Genomic DNA, 19,300 nt, shown 5'->3' with positions numbered 1-19,300 from the left:
ACAGAAGGTGACGGACATAGGTGAGTGCACACACACAGATTCCTGGGCCTTGAACTTCCCCTATAGAAGCTGTTGAAACCTCCGGTGCCATTTGATGCCAAGGACCTCACCAAACACAAAAAACAGAAACAGCTTCTAAGTGTATAGTACAGTTTGTTTTGAGCCTCAGACTCTTTGTTAGTTTCACAACAGAATTTCTGACTAAGACTTGAAGAAAATGGTCTTCGAGCTAAGACAAATATTTAGAGTTTTAAGAGCTAAGCCTACAAATTTGGAACCACGGAGAAATCGAATGTCAGATGTGCAACTTTGCTTTCTCTAATTTAAAGCAGACTTTGTTTTCTGCTGGAAGATAGATTGACATCCCCTGGCCTTCTCAATAACATGGTAGAAACCACTTCTGAAGAGCCAATGTTTTATGTTATAGACAACCAAATTGAATAAGGTAGCAGAAGAGAAAAAAAGTGACGTCAGCACGACTTTAACCATGAATCAAAAGAAATGTATCCTCAGTTTCACTGAAGTCATTCCAGTCTTATGTGGAGTAGAAGGGAAAAGTGAAGTTTTTTTTGTTTCTTGACTCTTTGTTTTCTCCTCCCCTGACCTTAATATTCATTCTGAACAAATAGAGCCTGCTCAGCAAGAAGTAGGGGGCTTCATGCATCCTTCTCCATCCTGCTTAATGTGGAGCGGGTACCAGGGGATGCTTGGAGTCATGCGTATCTGACAGGTCTTTGCCCTTTGCCTACATGCTTAACTCTTCTATGATGCACAATCCAACAAGAAGACTTCTATTTTCATTTTTAAACATAGCAGCCAAAGCGCAGAAAAGAACTGAACTTGCTAAGGTCACATAACTCCAGTAACATCGTGAGTGCCTGAGAAGCAAGAATCTGACCCCTAAAACTCTGACCCCCACAAACACTTTAGACCTGTGTCTATACCCCCCACCCCTCCCCGCAACCCTGTCCTAACCTAATTCCTTTGTTTCATCCAGAGTCTTGGTGAGTAGGAAGTGGATGTCTGTACCCAAGTCTATAAATGAAGGATTTAAAGGAGTTTAATGGAAAAAAAATGATGGAATTTTTCAGTCACTTGACGGATAGTTATTGGCCATTAGGGTATTGTAGGCTTTCTCTAGGCTCAAATCAGACTAGCAAATCCTGGCTCCCAGGCACCCCATATTGCACTGGCAGAACAAAACTTGGGATTAAGGACTCAACCAGAAAACTCTTGACTCGGGCTCTTGTGAGCTCTATGACTTTGGCCATGTTTAGCCTCTCTGCACTTAATTTCCTCATCCATATGGAGAGACACATGCATATCTTTTTTTTTTTAATAGTGGCTCAGGATTGGAGGACTGATATTCACAAAGCAACCAGAGCATGTAAGTGTCATGACAGAAGCACTAGGAACACAGGTAGTGAGCCTGATATTTAGCACATTCCATGGCTCAATGTGAAAATGAAAAATAAACCAACACTGGTAGCAAGGTCTGTTGATAAGGCTGCCGAATCTTAATGGAGTAGCCAGAAAGGCCAGACTGAACAATTGTCATTAGAAGTTCAGTGACTTCGAGTGACTTCACTGACATTTGCGCCTTGTGCTGACGGCTTGGGAGGTATAGAATGTGCCTCTATCTGTGTTGGAATGTGAATCATTTCCCAATGTCCAGTGTAGGAGTTCAGTTAAGAAAATGAACCCTTACACTGTGATGAGATGTGACTTATGAATGCCCTGCGAGAGACAGCTCTTCTAAAGTTATCTCAGTAAAAAGGGTGTCTACCTAGAAGGGCAAAGTCACTTCTGAACATTCCTTTGTGATAAGAATAAAGCCTTCTGAAGTTAATCCTTGATTCCCTGGCTGTACTTGCAGGCCTCATCACCTACATAAAGGTTGCCTTGCTGGTTCCCAGGCCTGTACACTGTGTGCCCTCATCAACCTGACCACACCTGAACCCCCACATCACACACCATCCTCCCCCTGCAGTGGCTTCAGACAATGATCTCCAGACTGCCTCCTGCTCCTCAGAGCTGCAAGGACTTCCACCTCTAGGGAAGCTGTCAGGTCACCTAAGAGGCCCCCCACACGCCCCCAAGGCATTGCTTCTGTGTTTAGTCTGGGCTGTCTCCAGAGTAGAATGACAAAACAGAGGGAGGCCCTGAAAAGCATCTGTCGCTTGCTGGCCAGCTTGTCCTTGTGGCCAGCCAAAGAATCTTCAAGGCTAGATTAAAACTCATGAGGTAGGCATAAGAGGAAAAGAGGCGCTGATGAGCTACCACTCAAACTGGAGGAGAGAAATAGCCACACGTAGGGAATGGCGTCCATAGAGAATGCTCGAAGTAAGGTGACACTGTCCTGGGAAGGTTGTTAGAAAGGACTCCTGCGTTATTACGAAGAAGATGTTGGGGTTGAAGTAGTGCGGATAGGCAGCATAGCCCTGGGGAGCGATAATAGCTGAGCTTGCATCTCAGCTTTGCCATTCGTGAGGGCATATGAGATGCAACCTTTTGGCCAAGACACTTTACATCTGTTGTAGATTGCTTCTTTCTGCTCCAATAAAAAACAAACTGATGTGGGAAGGAGAGGGTTTATTTTTGCTTATAAGCTACAACTCATCACCCAGGGAAGCCAGAGTGGGAACTCAAGGCAGGAACCTGGAGGCAGGAACTGAAAGCAGTGGCCACAGAGGAAAGCTGCTTACTGGCTTGATTTCCATGGCTTGCTTAGCTTGCTGGCTTATACAGCCTTCCCAAGAGTGCTACCTCCCACAGGGGGTTGAATTGGTGACTTTTCTATTTCTCTGATAAAACACCATGATCAAGGCAAGTTGTGGGAGAAAGGGCTTGTTTGCAGCTCATGGTTCCAAAGGGGCCATCACCCTCACAGTCGGAAAAGCACAAGCACAGTGGTTGGAGCCGTAGCTGAGGGCCCACATTTCTAAACACAAACAAAACAGCAATTAGAGAGCGTGAGCAGGGAATGGTGTGTGGCTTTGAAATCTCAGCACCCACTCTCAGAACTGTACTTCCTCCAGCCAGGCCACACCTCACTATGGCCAAATGGCCTACCAGCTGGGGACTGACCACGTTTCCAAATGCCTGAGGCTATGGGGTGTGTTTTACTCAAAACCACCACAGTCATTAATCAAGAAAATGCACCCAAGCTATGCCCACAGACCCAGTCGGCAAGAGGTCCCTTCTCCCAGGGGACTAGCCAGCACATCTAAGCTACGGTTCCTCAGTAGAGATCGAGCTTGCCAGCTACTGCTTGTAGGGCTATGGAGACATCGCCTAACTTCTCTGAGCCTTGGCTTCCTCCTCTGTAGATGCATACAGATACAATTACAAATGCAATGGGATGGGTAGTGCGGGGATTCAGGAGCATGAGCACTGGTGCCTCACACACTGTAGGTCTTCTCCAGCAATGAGATCAACTCCTCGCCCCTTTCCACTGTAGATGCATCTGTCTTCCCACAGCGCCGAGGGAGCAGGTCCAGAATGAAGCAGACCCTAGCCCCTCCGAGGAGACCCACGGAAGGGGAGGTTGTCTGACCCAGGCCCACTCCGTAGTCTGGAAGGCCCTGCGTTAGCACGGGCACTCCTTGGAGGCCTGCGTATAGACATAATGAAATTTAACAAAGCTAAAAGTAGGCTTTGTAATGGTAGGAGTCAGAAATCAGACCCTATTCCTAAGACTTTCACACCCAACAAAAGGAATTGCTTCTCACCCTTTTCTGGCTCAAATTTTTAATTTATACACAGGGTTCAGAAAAGAACAAAAACAAATAGAAAACACAGTTTACGATTAGTGCCTATCTTAGTCACTGTTCTATGCCTGTGAAGAGGCGCCATGACCAACATAAATGAAAACATTCAATTGGAGGCTTGCTCACCATTTCAGAGGGTGAGCCCGGGATTGTCCTGGTAGGGAGGGTGGCAGCAGACAGGCTGGCATGGCGCCGGAGCAGCAGTTGAGAGTTCAGGTCTGATCCACAAGCTGCAGGCTGATAGAGATCAGTACTGGGCCTGGCATGGAGTTTTGAAACCTTAAAGGCCACCCCTAGAGACACATCTCACAACAAGGCCACAGTGGGCCTGACCCTCCCACACCAATCACACCTTCTAATACTCCCTAAGCACTCCACCCCCTGGCAAGCAGTCAGTTATTTATGCCTATCAGAGCTATTCGCATCCAAATCACTGCATTCCTCTCCCTGTCACCCATAGGCTTGTCGCCATATCACGATGCAAATGCATTTAGTCCAACTCCAAAAGTCCTCATAGCTCTTCACAGTCTCAACACTGTTTAAAAGCCCCAAAGTCTTGTTTGACTTGAGACAATCTCTTCACTGTAAGCCCCTGAAAAAACAACAACAAAGGCCAAATCACATACTTCAACATACAATGGCAGGGAAAACACATTACCACTCTAAAAGGGAGAAAGGAAGATATGGTAGGGAAATATTGGACTAAAGCCAAACCCGGCAGAGCACACTTCAGGCTCTACTGCTTTATGTGTGATGTCCGAGTCCAAGGGCTTAGATGACTCTTCAGCTCCACCCACCTTGATGCCCCCCAGAACCTCCCCAGGGCCCCCCCACCTCCTTCCAGCTTTGCTGACTGCAGCACACTTCTCTTCCTTTGCCTGGTTCCATACCCTGTCTGCAGCTCTCCCCAGCAGGTAGCTCTCAGCTCCAGCACCATCGCCAGCGTCCTGGCGGCATTGCCTTCACAGCTTCACTCAATGGAGTCTCAGGCCTCTGCACAAAGGCTCCTCTACCACAGATAAAGCCTTAGCAGCGAACGCTACTTGATGATAAAAGAAGATCCCATGATCCATTTCCTCCTGGACCCTTCTTGATAAAGCTAAAACCACATGGCCTAAACTGCCAAGTTCTGTTGCCTTCTGGAGTTCAAACTTGGTCCCATCTATGACTTGAGTTTACTTGAGCTTTGATTTGTTGATTTCTTGGGTGGAGGAAAATTCTCCGCTTTTTCCTCATAGAGGGTGCAGGGTTAGCTGGGTCGGATCTTGCCGCAAGGGAACCACTCTCTTTATTCCATTTCTCCTTAAAGCCTGTCCTTAAACTTCTCAATTCCCTGAGCATAAGACTTGGCTATAACTAAATTTCCCAGTGGCATTTTTGTTTTTGTTTTTGTTCTTTTCTCCTTAAACTACATTTTGTTTTGTTTTTGGTCTTTTGGGTTTTTTTAAATAATTTTTAAATTTTTTGGCCCTGCTTGCTCTTTTTCATTGTAGACTTGCTTAAGAATGATCACTAATAGCCACATGACATGGTCTATACCAGGTTGTCTTGAAATCCCCTCTGCTAATGACATTAATTAAAAAAAACAAAACAAAACAAAACAAAAACCTCTTCAGTTTACCTTCAGGCTAAGTTTGGAAAAGGGCAAAATACAGCCACATTCTTTGCCAAAATATCACAAGAATGTCTCCAGTATTCCACCCTGCCCTCCTGATAAACGCTCTTGAACTGAACCCCCACAGTGCACACTGACCTCAGCCCTACTGTTTTCCATGAACCTTTCTAGGACCATGCCTTAAGCTACATTTAAGTGTTCAGTTGCTACAGCCGGGCATGGTGGCACACACCTTTAATCCCAGCACTTGGGAGGCAGAGGTAGGTGGATCGCTGTGAGTTCGAAGCCAGGCTGGTCTACATAGTAAGTTCAGAACAGCCAAGGCTACACAGAGAAACCCTGCCTCAAAAAACAAAAACTTAAAGTGTTCAATTGCTTTGCTAGTCCAAAGTCCTGATGTCTGCCATATTTCTCCAACAAAGAGCATGGTCAGGCTGTCACAGCATTACCCATTCCCTGGAACCAACTTCAGTTATAGTTACTGATATATTGCTGTGGGATGACACTGTGGCCAAGGGAAGTTATAAAAGAAAGCATTTAATGAGAGTCTTGCTTTCAGGTTTAGATGTCAGTCCGTGATTGTCACAGCAGGAAACACAGTGACAGGCAGGTATAGCATTGGGGCAGCAGCTGAGGGCTTACATCTGAGTCACAAACCCTCAGCAGAGATGGGGAAGGAGACAGAGAATGGGAGAGAGCAAGGGAGGGAAGGAGGGAGGGATGGATGGAGGGAGGGAGAGACAGAGACACAGACACAGAGAGAGACAGAGAATGGGAAGGAGGGAGGGAAGGGGAGAGAGAGAGAGAGAGAGAGAGGAGGAGAGAGAGAGAGAGAGAGAGAGAGACTGGGCTAGTATGGGTTTTGTTTGTTTTCAGGGTTTTTTGTTGTTGTTGTTGTTATTTGGTTTTGGTTTTTTGAGACAAGGTTTCTCTGTGTAATAGCCCTAGATGTCCTAGAACTCACTCTGTAGACCAAGCTGGCCTCGAACTCACAGTGATCTGCCTGCCTCGAGAGTGCCAGGATTAAAGGATGCACCACCAAGTATGGGTTTTTGGAACCTCAAACCCACCACCAGTAACACACCTTCTAGAACAAGACAATGCCTCCAAATCCTTCCTAAACAGTTTACCAACTAGAAACCAAATGTTTGACTATGTGAGCCTAGGAGGCTGTTCTCATTCAAACAACCACAGTGCCCTTTCGTCAGAGACACAGAGGTGCATGGAGAAATGTGCCTCTAGACACAAGTTCCAATGTTGGCAGCAAGGAAAACAAACACTGCTCCCTCCACGCCAGTGAATTCCACAGGTATTTTTGAAGGAGAAGGCTCTTCTCTCGACGTGATTTCCAGTCAGAGGATTTATCACAGACCTTGAATTGGCTTCTAATCTGCCCAGGCGTCAAATCACATCTGAGGTGCGTCAGGGGCACTAATAGATTCTTGGTGACTTTCCTACCAGGGCACTGAGGATAGAAAGGAACTTCCTAAGATCATAAAAAACCTTGTCTGGGTTTTAAGGGACGAGAAGGCACTTCACTAACAATTAAAGTCAGAGGAGCATGGTAGACAAAGACTACACCATGGCCACAAGGCTGGAGCTGAGGCCTGGATGTCGTGCCCAGAGGGATGACAGAAGTTCCAAACAGTGGTGAGTCGTGAGAGAAGTAGAAAGGGAGATGAGAGCCTTCCGAACCTTTCCGAGGACTTGAATTATGCCCTACTAGGTCTCTGATGTCATTTGTATGTGACTCTTGTCACCCCTATGGGTTGGCTTACTGATTCCCACTTTGTGTCTGAGAAATCCATGTTTTAGCCTGGCTGTGGAAGCCCTAAGATCATGCCACCGAACTGGGAATTCAGCCCAAATCTGTCAGGTGACCAGGCCCAGGTCACGCTACTAAACCAGGAGTTCATCCCAAGGTCTGTCCGGCAAGAGGCTCAGGCTGCTGCCATTACCCGTCATCCTATGATTCAACTTTCCTATTTCTAACAGTGCCTGTTGATCTCTGCTCTTGGGCCTGGCTCTTTCTAGCCGGGCTTGGAGCAGCATGCTCATTGGGGCTTCGTCCTCACCAGCATGCACTCTAGGAAAGGCAGAGAAGGTTTGGGGGATAAATGTTCACAGTAATTTACATTGAAATGAGGAGAGTGGGTGTTAGCTGAGGGTGGGAAGGAAGAAGGAAGCACTGCTTTCCCTGTGGGAGAAGCTCTCTAAAGAGACCGCGTATATGGGTGAGCCTTGAGTGATGAGAAAGCAGCAAACGTGAGATCTGGAAAACACTCTATATGCAGGAAGCACAAAGCCTGGGCCAGGCACCAAACCGTGCATTTGATGCTCCAGAGACTGCAGTCCACTCTGCAGGAAAGGGGTTTGTGGACAGCAAGTGGGATAACTCAAAGGTGACACTGTCAGTGTTACAGGAACAGCTTGCTTGGGAGAGCCGTTCAAAGGCCCGGTACGAAGAAAACGTCCCACTCTGCCTCTTTCTGATTGTGTGACACTGAGAAGGTAACCTAAAAGCTTCGGATCTCAGGGCCCTGCTATGTACAGTGGAGGTCATAACAAGCTCACAGCCTGGAAGGAGAAATTACATACTGAGTGCCAGCTTGTGTCCTTGCTAGAGAGTTCTTCAACAGTCTTTGTAGGGACTACAAGCCTGGCCCCCATGAACATGGCCACAAGAAGGACTTGGACAACCCATTACTAACAAATAGCTCATCATGTGTCCACCCTGATAAGCACCAGGCCTCCCAAGCAGGCTCCCATCAGAGCCACTTCAGAGTATGTGTGTGTGTTGGGGGGGGGGGGTGCATCCAGAACCTCATTTTGAGCAGCAAGGACTTAAAGCCAATAAAGCCAGTGACCTCCCTGGCACAGGAAACATGGTGTTCACCACAGGATGGGGAAGCCACAACGTGAACGCACTAGGAAGGAGTGCTCCTAAAAGACCAAGTCTTCACTGAGCTGTACGGTAGGCAAGGGAAGGTCAGGTCCACCTTGCACTGCCTTGTGCTATCCTAGAAGCAGGGAACCATTTAAGGCAGCAGAATAGCCTAAACTCGTAGCCTGAGGATATCCAGTTTTACCACAAGAGGGTTGAGCAAGTGACATTTAGAACATAAGTCTAGTTCTAAAGAAGTGTGCAGCCAGATGAAACAGTATTACCAAGGACGAAGGCTGCGTAGCTACAACAGGTTCCCTGATTCAAATCATCTGTCTGGGCCAGCATTTGCTCTCACTATGTCTTCCATGAGGCACAAATCCAGTCTTGCAAAAGAAAAGCTCCCAGCTGTCCTGCCCCAGAAATGCCAGACCAGCTGGCCCTGGACTACAGAAGTCTCTGAGAGGCAGAGTGTGGCATCACCTGACAGCCGTGACAATTATGAAACTCACCTCCACCCCAAGCACATTGCACCACTAACACCACCCAGGCATGGCTTCAAATGTCCTTCTTCCCAAAGACTTGTGACTAGGAAGTGTGATTGCCCTTTGACCGCTGCTAATAATAGTCCTTACTCTGCCTTTTTTTTTTTTTTTTTTTAACAACAATGAACTTTGAAACATGTGATGGTAGTCAGTCACATCAGCTGACTGTCCTGGGTAAGCTTCCTCAGGAAGCCGAAGCCCAGCATCCTGGGAGCTGCCAGAAACCCATTAAGAATAAGAGACAGAAACTCACCCAACATGAGTATGGTCTATGTGCCAGGCATTAACACAGCTTATTTAAATTAGGTAAAGGTGGCAGCCAGGCCACTCACTTCCATCTCTGTTTGGGAAACAAATCGCTAACTTACCTGCCTCGTGGAAGGTATGAGTAGTTAGAAGGTAAGTGAGCAGGTGGCATGCTGGGAGCACACAGTGGATGAGAGTGAGGACAGTGAAGGGTCTCACTGACTTTCCAAGTGAGTAAAGGATGGGTCAGATTTGAAGTCATTGACTGCTGACCCCACTGTCTCTTCATTTTTCCTGCTCTCTGCTTGTTAGCATCACATTGTTTTAGTTACTTTTGTATCGCTGTGATAAAACAACACAACCAAGGCTACTTATAGAAGGATTTTGGAGGGGGCTTATAGTTTTGCAGTCCATGGCACTAGGGTGAGGAGGATGGCAGCAGGCAGGCAGGCATGATGCTGGGGCAGGAGCTGAGAGCTCACATCATGATTCACAGCAGGAGGCAAAGGTGGAATTAACTGGGAATGGCATAGGCCTTTGAAACCTCCAAGCCAGTCCCCAGTGACACACCTCCTCTAACAAGGATGCCTCTCTTCATCTTTCCCAAGCAGTTCTTCCAACTAGGGATGAAGCATTCAAACACACGCGGCCTATGGAGGACCATTCTTGTATCAACCACCACAGGCCTCCTTCACCATAGGTCTGCAAGGCCTCCCACTAGAGCAGGCAGTGTGTTTCTCTCACAGAATGGCAGGGTCTGAACATTGCCTCGCCCTGGGCAAGGCAGGTGGAAGGGACAGAGTGGCAGACCTAGGCCAACAGCTGTCCATTTCGGTACTTGCATAGGCTCTCCTCCTTCAGAGCTACCAATACCCAGCTGAAAGTGTTTAGCCCAGTGGTCCTCCACCTGTGCTCATGGCGCCCACAGAGGAGGCATACCAGGTATTTACAGTACGATTCATAACCGTAGCAAAACTACAGTTATGAAGCAGCAATGAGAATATGTCATGGTTGGGGGTCACCACAACATGAGGGACTGTATTAAAGGGTCACAGCATTAGGAAGGTGGAGAACCACCGGTTGAGACCCTCGGGCCCCTGACAGCCTATCTGTCTGTGTCTGTCTGTTTCATCCAGGGATCGTCAAGCTGCCTAAGGATAGGTCAACACATTCTGCACCCCTGCATGCCCAGCACCCAGCATAGTTATCTGTGTAAACTGTCTTAATGGGGGCCTCTCACTTAACACACATTAAAAAAAAAAAAAAAAAAAAAAAACAAGCCAAAGAAAGTTCTATCCACATAAACACACAGTCAAACTTGCTGAAGGTGGCTTCAGGAGGCTTTTGTAGACTTGTTCACTTGTAAGGCCAGCAATTTCCCTTTGGGGAGCCTTGGTTCTGGGCTGGGCCCTATACGCAATCCTGCAGGCCCTGGGCAGGCATCCTGTTTGGGTTTTGTTTTAGCTGCCACCATGACCTCCTACTCCTCCTCCTTCATTTCTTCTTCATCCTCCTTCTTCTTCTCCTTGTTCTTCTCTTTCTTGTTCTTCTCATCCTCCTTCTCCTTTTAAAACTAGACCAGAAACTACAGTTTCTTAAGCCCCTTCCCAACCAAAGCTCTCATTTCCTTGTCACCTGTACATAGGCCATGCGAATTCATAAGTGTTGCCAGAAGTCCTGTAATAAGCTTTCAAAGGGCAGATTCCTTCTAGGAGGACACAAAAGAACATTCAGGAAGGACCTCTCTCAGTCTCATTCCTCATCTATGAGCTGGGTGACAACCTGCCTTACCAGGCCCATGTGGGTTTTGACTGGATTTCTGTGTGAGATGGAGGGGTGCTTGTGCAGTGGCTGTAAACATGTTTTTGTTTTGATCCCAAGTGTGGGTTAGGTGTTGAATTTAAACATGTTTTTGTTTTGATCCCAAGTGTGGGATGGGGAACAGACTTGTGAGAGAGCAGGTGATATTTATCCACTTAGAAGTTGAACCACTTTGTGGGGGAGGGGCTTGGTTTTTGCCAGCTGAAAAACATCTTAGAACAGATTCTGAGAGGAGATATGGAGATATTTCAAAACAGGAAGCAGGGCCCTTTTGGGTCTTGGTTTTATTTGGCTGTTCATCGTCCCACTTCAAGATGCTTCTAGAGAACAGTTCCAGTGAAGGCTTCGAGGCTCCAGGCTCCATTTGCTGTGCCAGGTTCCAGCAGCAACGTTGGTGGAATTGCTGGTCTGTGGAAATCCTGCCAACTATGTCAGGGGAATGGCTCCCAGGAGCTGAATTCAACAAGGTCTACTTCTCCTGTTCCTATAAATCTCCTTTCTCTCCTATCTAAGGTAGGTGGGTTGGAAGGGAGGTATACGCATTTAAAGAACCCCAAATAAAGTAGGCTTAGAAAAGACCAAAGGGGGACTGGAGAGATGACTCAGAGCTTAAGAGCACTGACTGCTCTTCCAAAGGTCATGAGTTCAATTCCTAGCAACCACATGGTGGCTCACAACCATCTATAATGAAATTTGGTACTCTCTTCTGGCCTGCAGGCAGAATGCTGTATACATAATAAATAAATCTTAAAAAAAAAAAAAAAAAAAAAAGACCGAAGACTACATGTTTATAATTGGGATTCTTGGCCACTTTATTGTGTTTCTATATCTACCACCCTTCTACACCCCAGTTCCTTCTAACTTCCCAACACTAGGTAATTGAGAAAGAAGGTTAGAGGGGAAAGGGGGCATAGACATCCCGATGACTAGAGGTGTCCAGTTCCTTGGGGCAAATCCAATCTTTGTCAGTAGACTACCAGCAACCAGTAATCAGCAATCCAGTAATACGAAAAGAACAGCAGCAGCAGCAGCTTTGTTAACGTTTGTTATACTCTCATCATTCAGTGAACAATACAGGAGAAAGTTTGTATATATTTAATACAGACATTTTTTTTCAACTCACACACAGTTGGTTAAATCCATGGATGTGAACCCAAGGGATGCAGAAGAGCTAAGAAACAACACATCAATCTTCCTTTCTTTATAGTTGAATAAGTTTCTGTAGAAACTCAACTAAAGACTAAAGAATCCAGGATTTGGAGAGAGAGGAACACTCCTTCATTGCTGGTGGGAATGCAAACTAGTACAGCCACTTTGGAAATCTATCTGGAGCTATATCAGAAAATTGGAAATAGGGCTTCCTCAAGACCCAGCTATTCCACTCCTTGGAATATACCCAGAAGATGCTCCAGCACACAACAAGAACATTTGCTCAACCATGTTCATAGCAGCCTTAGTCATAATAGCCAGAACCTGGAAACAGCCTAAGTGTCCCTCAGTAGAAGAAGATAAAGAAACTGTGGTACATTTACACTATGGAATACTACTCAGCTATTAAAAACAAGGAATTCCTGAAATTTGTGGACAAATAGATTGAACTAGAAATGACCATAATGAGTGAGCTAACCCAGAAGCAGTAAGAGTCAAATGGCATATACTCATATCTGGACACTAGCCCAAGGGGCATGTCCCATGAATGTCTTCACTTATCAGGAAAGTGGTTCAGAGGGGAGGACATCCTAGTGGGACTCTAAGTGACAGAAGCATGAGAGAATGGGGAAATAGAAAGATCCAGAGGGTCCTAGAAACCTACAAGAAGAACATTCTGATGGGCCGATCTGGGCCCAGGGGTCCGGCTCAAACTATGGCACCAGCCAAGGACAATACATGCAGTAAACTTCGAACCCCTACCCAGATCTACCCAATGGACAGGACATTCTCCACAGCTGAGTGCAGAGTAGGGTATGACTTTCACACGAATTCTGGTGCCCCATATTTGAACACGTCCCCTGGATGGGGAGGCCTGGAGGCACTCAGAGAAAGGATAGAAGGCTACCAAGAAGAGACTTGATACCCTATGGGCATATACAGGGGGAAGAGGTCCCCCTCAGTCACAGCCATAGGGGAAGGGAGTAAGGGAAAAATGGGAGGGAGGGAGGAATGGGAGGATACAAGGGATGGGATAACAATTGAGATGTAATATGAATAAATTAATAAAATATATTTTAAAAAAGACTCAAGAGTCCTATGGGCCTCACCGGCATGGCTGAAAGCTGTCTTCTTTCCTACAGAAAGCTACACTGGGGTGTGGGCCTAGCCTAGTTTTCAGTGGCCCCAGTGGAAAGGCCTAAAAGGAGTAAGGCTCTGGAGAGGCCACTTTCTCAGCCCAAGAAAGAATTCTGTAGTGGCAAGTAACCTGGGGATTATGTGAGATACAACAGAGGTTGCACATGGGTTATATCAGCAAATGGTTCCCCATTTTAAATGAAGCTTAAGCATCAGCAGACTTGGGGGCTGTGCACATTAGCATACATCACACACTACGTTAGCACACATCAATGGTACCCAGGTCCAAGAGGGCTTCTTAGAGGAAGCGAGACTTAAGCCATGTAGGAGCTGTGGAGTGCACATATAGAGACGTCTGGGCAGTTGTATCCAAACTGAGATGAAAACATAGGCCTTCACAGCTACAGCAAGCGGGCACAGGTGACATCAGCAAGGAGCTTGTGGCAGCCTTTTATTGCTCTCAAGTCATTAGTTCTTTCTTGCTCACATCCACCCCTGGACTGTTTCCTCATTAGCCCTCGCCCTGATCTGACAGCACATGCTCCCACTTCCCTCACAACAGGCAGAAGACACAGAGTTGCGGCCTCCATGAGGGCGCAGACATAGGCGGTTGAGGCATGAGTAAAGCTCCAGCTGTGTGGCTCCTCCTCTCTGCATGTCCACCTTAACAGTTCAAGTGAAAACAGCAGCACCTTCTCCCTAGGTTGTTGTGTGCATTGAATGAGAGGTTACAGAAAAGGCAGCCCCAACCCCGGCGTGTGCATGGTAGATGCTTGCTTCTCTCGTTGTTTGGCAAGGTTGTGTGGATGACCTGATGTTAGACCTCCCTCACAGAAGATAGTGTAGTACTGTGTGCTGCTTGCCAAGGACTCGCATCAGGACTGAGTTCCAGCAAATTCAGTGATGTGCCAGGCCCTCAGGAAGGGTGACTAAGGACCCTAGGATAGAGGGAGCCCTGAGGCCCAAGAATTTTCCCTGGAGGGGAGGAGGTGGTCTTAAGACATCTGTTTAACCTCCTATGACAGGTTTCAAACACACAAAGGGAAAGTATTAAATTCACAGGGGCTGGAGAGATGGCTCAGCAGTTAAGAGCACTGCCTGCTCTTCCAAAGGTCCAGAGTTCAATTCCCAGCAACCACATGGTGGCTCACAACCATCTATAATGTGATCTGATGCCCTCTTCTGGCCTGCAGGTGCACATGCAGGCAGAACACTGTATACATAATAATAAGTAAATAAATCTTTTTTAAAAAAATTTTTTTGAATTCAAATCACAGTGCTCTGCAGAGGCCTCAACATCAGAGGCAGCAGATGGCACCTGGGTGTCTCCCCTGAGGCTGCGCTCCATCCTGAGAGTCTGTTCTTCCCTAAAGAGATACAGTAGCCCCTTAATCAGCCTTCCAGGCCGCAAAGATTTGCCTTTGTTTCATGCCCGAGTCCTCCATGATGGGGCCTTGCTTTGGCTACAGCCCACACCCAGAGAGTGGAGCATCTGCATCACTGGGAAGTGTCTACACAGCACTCTGCCTGCCTTCTCAGAACGCGCCAAGGTCACCAGAGGATGAGAAAATCACTGCCTGCTGTGTCCATTCCTGGCTGCAGCTGGACCTCTCTGAGAAGCTTTGTTGAGCCCTCCTTGAAGGACTGGTGTGTCAAGAAACAGGAGGTAACAGAGCTTCATTGAGAAGATCTGATGACAGGCTTGGGTTTAGAGGTAAGGGGGCAGTTACAGGAACCTGCAAGAGAGGTAGACTAGCCACGGCTAGCAATAGGGGCAAAGACACATCAGGCTATAATTGAAGACAAGGCCTGGATGCCTGAACAACTGCCCAACTTAAAAGCTATTCCATAGAGCTTGCAGCCAATTTAGAGACTAGCAAAGAAGTTCAGGACTGGGGCGGGGGGTTGGGGGCCAGGTGATGGGGAACTGTTCTCTTCCCACTGCCTGTCTTCTACTGGAGTATCTCTCTGCCCATAATAAAAGATGCAAGTAATGACTTAGAGGACTCAGGAACCTGGGGGATGCAGAGCTGGTCCTTCTAGGGAGCCAAGCAGACAGAGTGAGCAGAGCAGTGGATTGGATGGGAAGGACCACACATGGGGAGCATCGCAGCCACAGCAGGCTCCTTGGAACCCTGAAGGGAGAATAAAACAGCCAGCCCTGAGGTGAGGACCCTCCCCAAGGATGAGAGTGCCATTTAAGGAGAAGAGTGATCCATCTGGAAGGCAGCTTCTGCTTTCCCAGCCAGCCCAGCATGTGCAAAGGCCCTACATCTAGCGTATCCTCCAGAACACTCCACATGGCCATAGACATTTCCTACTCCGGTTCCTACACAACTATGGAGAGCAAAGGGCTTGCTCAACATTCCTGAAGCTCACCCATCTTCCCCAGGAGCAAGATCTTAGCAGGCCACCGTAACAAAGGAGGCAAGGGTTCCAATCTGATGGTAAAAGAATGGAAATCGTGATTACGCTGAACAGCTGGTGAGTGGTTTTTGCCGTGAGCATTTCAGGTGCTTGGAAGGAAGACTCAGTCTGTGTTTGCTCACTGCAGAGGCAAGTCTGCTGGCCATTGGGTAAGACTATCTTCAAAGCCAGGTGGTCACAGATGCGTACTAGACAGGAGTCCTGCCTGTGACTTATGCCACAGTTGTGTCTCTGGAGTGGTCTTGCAACATGGCCCAGAACACTGAGATTTCCAGCTATGCTAATCTTCTATGGTGTCCTGAGACAACCCTGCCTCTTCTCACCTCTGAACCTTCACTCAGCCCAGGGCATTGTTTCTCACTAAATCCTCTCCCAGCAGGATGAACTCCACTATAGTCTTGTGTCATCACTTGCTCCTCAGTGCCCAATGGGCATCTGGAGACCTAGAGAAAGGCTTTTTCTAGGAGCACTTTCAGCCCTTCTACAGTGTCCACCATAGGGCTCAGGTCTCCAGTGTATGGTGTTTGGGCTTAACTTGCCTTCCCTGGAAGACTGGGGAATATCTGTCGTGTTTACTGTCCCTCCCATGAACCTAGCCCACTGCCTGGCACCCAACAGGTGCCTGGAATGCATAGAGAGAGGGTTGTTGAGCTGATGTAGACAACCACTGTGGCCCACAGAGGGAGACCAAGGGAGAATTCTCCAGTAATGGGGCCAAAGGGCGGCCACCTTCCTCAGGGGGAAGCCCCAGAATAAGAATAGCCGAACTGAGGACCTTGTAGAAGTAGGCTTCTGGTGAGGACAAAAAGAAAAGGTGATCTGGGCAGCAGGGATAGAATATGCAAAGGCCGCAGGGAATGAAGACCTTAGTGAGCCATGGAGACTGGACGACAAGGGCAACTGTGAAGATGTAGGACACAGGTCTGGGTGAGGGGCCTTGGCCAAGCAACGACGGGGCACGCTGTAGTGAGGCAAAGGACTTGGCAAGGCCCAAGCTGGGGCTGTTCTGTCATTTCCTGGTAATGTTCCTGAGTCTCGGTGAAATAGGATAGTAGTGGTTACTCCCTCAGAGGAGCATCTGATGCGATGAAACTAACCCAGGCCATGGCAACCACCAACAGAGTTCCTCATACCATGCAGTCTGTTCTAGCAACAGGGGTGTGGTTGTGACTGCACACTCCATTGGGTGCCCGAGAGGACACTCCAGGGATGGAACGGCACCAAGGAGGCAGACAATTTGCTCAGGAAGGGTGTGGGGTCGGTAGGAAGCTCAGGGCTTTTTTAGCTGGAAGAGAACCCGATGAGATAAGATGGCAAGAAAGAGCGTGGTTGGCGGGGAGGGGCGTTGGGGGGCACAAACATGATTTGAGAACAGGGGTTTTAGATTCTAATGATTAGACAAAGGGGCCTTAAAACAGCTGGGGCAGGGTGGAGAAACTGCCATAGGCGTCAGCTTCCTCCCTGGTAGAGTAGGCTTGCCAGCCCTACCTCAGTGACCCATGGAGTGGGTCATCCAGTAGAGTCCTGTCAACTGTCTTGTATAAGGAGGCCATGGTCATTGACGGGGGCAGCTGGATTTTTCTGTGACTGTTTCAGTGCGACATGAAAGAGGGAGAACAAAAGAAGTCGGAGTCTCCGTGTCCCTGGAGTGAACAGCTGAGCCCACCTGCCACCTACCGACCTCTGACCTGAGAGAGAAATCCACCTAGAGGCCCTCAGCAGGCCAAGATGCTTTTGATGTGGGGACAGGGTACTCAGAGAGGGACAAGGACAGTTATTCAGGAAGTGCCTGAAGTAGATATAACGGCTGTCTCCTGTGTGAATAGTGACCACAAGACTGTCCCTGGGACTTGTCACGAACAGGGACAGGACCAAGTGTCAAGTCTACCACTGCCAGTAGCAGCCGTTATCACACACTGAGCTTCCTGTCACTGAGTCATGTTCTGGTTTCCCCATAGCTCCCAGGACCTTGCAGTATTCATCAAGTGAGTTCAGATGAAACCAGCACAATGTATTACAGACCGATAGAGCTGCTTTGTCACTGTTAGCTTCAGCTGTCAACTTGACACAAACCTAGAGTCCCCTGGGAAGAGGGACCCTCAATCAGGTAGGCTTGTAGCCATCGCAAAGCATTCTCTTAATTGCTAATTGACACGGTGGGGGCACAGCCCATTGTGAGCAGTACCTTCCCAGGCAGGTGAGTCAGCACCATTTAAGAACTGACCGTAAACCTGGAGCAAGCCAGTAAGCAGCATTCCTCTATGGTTGCTTCTTTAATCCTTGCCTCCAGGCTCCTGCCCTGAGCTCCTGCCCAGACGGCCCATGATGATGGACTCTGATATGGAAGTGTAGGCCAAATGAACCCTTTCATCCCCCAAGTCGCTTTTGGTCAGAGTTTTATCATAGCAATAGAAACCAAATTAGGACATACTTGCAAAGATGAGATTGGACATTTGCCTAAGGGGTAATTATGGAGGAAAGCATTGTCATGGGTGAGAGAAAATGGCCAAAGGGACCATTGCAACAACCTACATTTCAGGTAGGTTTTTATAGTATTTCTAAAAGTCTGTCCTCTGATTTGTGCCATATCGTGTGTGTGTGTGTGTGTGTGTGTGTGTGTGTGTGTGTGTGTGTGTGTAATGGTTTATTATCTATAAAGAATTCTGAGTCCACAAGTAAGAAAAAAAATGTGATATCTGTTTTGTTTTTGTTTTTCGAGACAGGGTTTCTCTGTGTAGCTATGGCTATCCTGGAGTTCTCTGTAGACCAGGCTGGCCTTGAACTCACAGTGATCTGCCTGCCTCTGCCTCCCCAGTGCTGGGATTAAAGGCGTGCGCCACCATGGCTGGCTGACATCTGTCTCTCTACAGCCATCCTTCTTCACTTAATATGATCTCTGATCACATTCATTTTTTTCAGCAAATGAATTGGTGAATGAGTTAATCTTTGTGAATGAATTAAACTTCACTGTACATATGAGCTACATTTTCTTTTTCCATTCGTCTGTTGGTGCACACATAGCTGACTCTAACTTGTCTGCTGAGACTCACTCAAGTATCTGGCCTTAGATTTCGGCAGTTACATACACAGACGTGGTCTAGCTGGTGATACGGTAGTTCTAGTTTTAGTTTTCTGAGGGTGCACCACACTGATTTCCATAGTGCTTGGGTCAGTTTGCAACTCCTAACCATTTTGGATGTTTAGCACCTAAGTGTTAGGCATGGTACAAATTAATACTCAGTAAAATATTGGAGGTGTGCTGTAGAGCCCTCTGCCCTGCTGTTACGTTACTCATCAATTTCCTATTATGATTATGTTGCTTCTGAAAACAGCCTGGAGCATGAGTCCTTGGGAGAGTCCTCCTGTGCGTGATCCAGTGCATAGCTGGGGAGGAAATGAAGGGTGGGGCCCTAAGTGGCACGTGAGACGTTAGTGTCACTCATGCAGTTCCTACATGACCTACAGCATAGGTTCCATTATGACACCCATTAATAGACAAGGAAACCAAGATGCCAAGGGTTCATACCAATGAAATATGACATCTAGTATGCTGGAAGATGGACATGTGACTGAGTTGGGGTTGACCCTTCAATCCTGGAACACTTCTATTATAGGCACAGTGCAGATGCCCTGCATAGAGTACACACTTAAGACTCCTAGCAAAGCTTAGGCAATTCAGCGATCCCCCTGCCTTAGACGTGAGAGC

The sequence above is a fragment of the Acomys russatus genome, chromosome 2 (assembly GCF_903995435.1).
Source record: "Acomys russatus chromosome 2, mAcoRus1.1, whole genome shotgun sequence".
In the NCBI taxonomy this organism is placed as follows: Eukaryota; Metazoa; Chordata; class Mammalia; order Rodentia; family Muridae; genus Acomys; species Acomys russatus.
The sequence above is the reverse complement of the archived record's forward strand: the minus strand, read 5'-3'. Positions refer to the sequence as shown.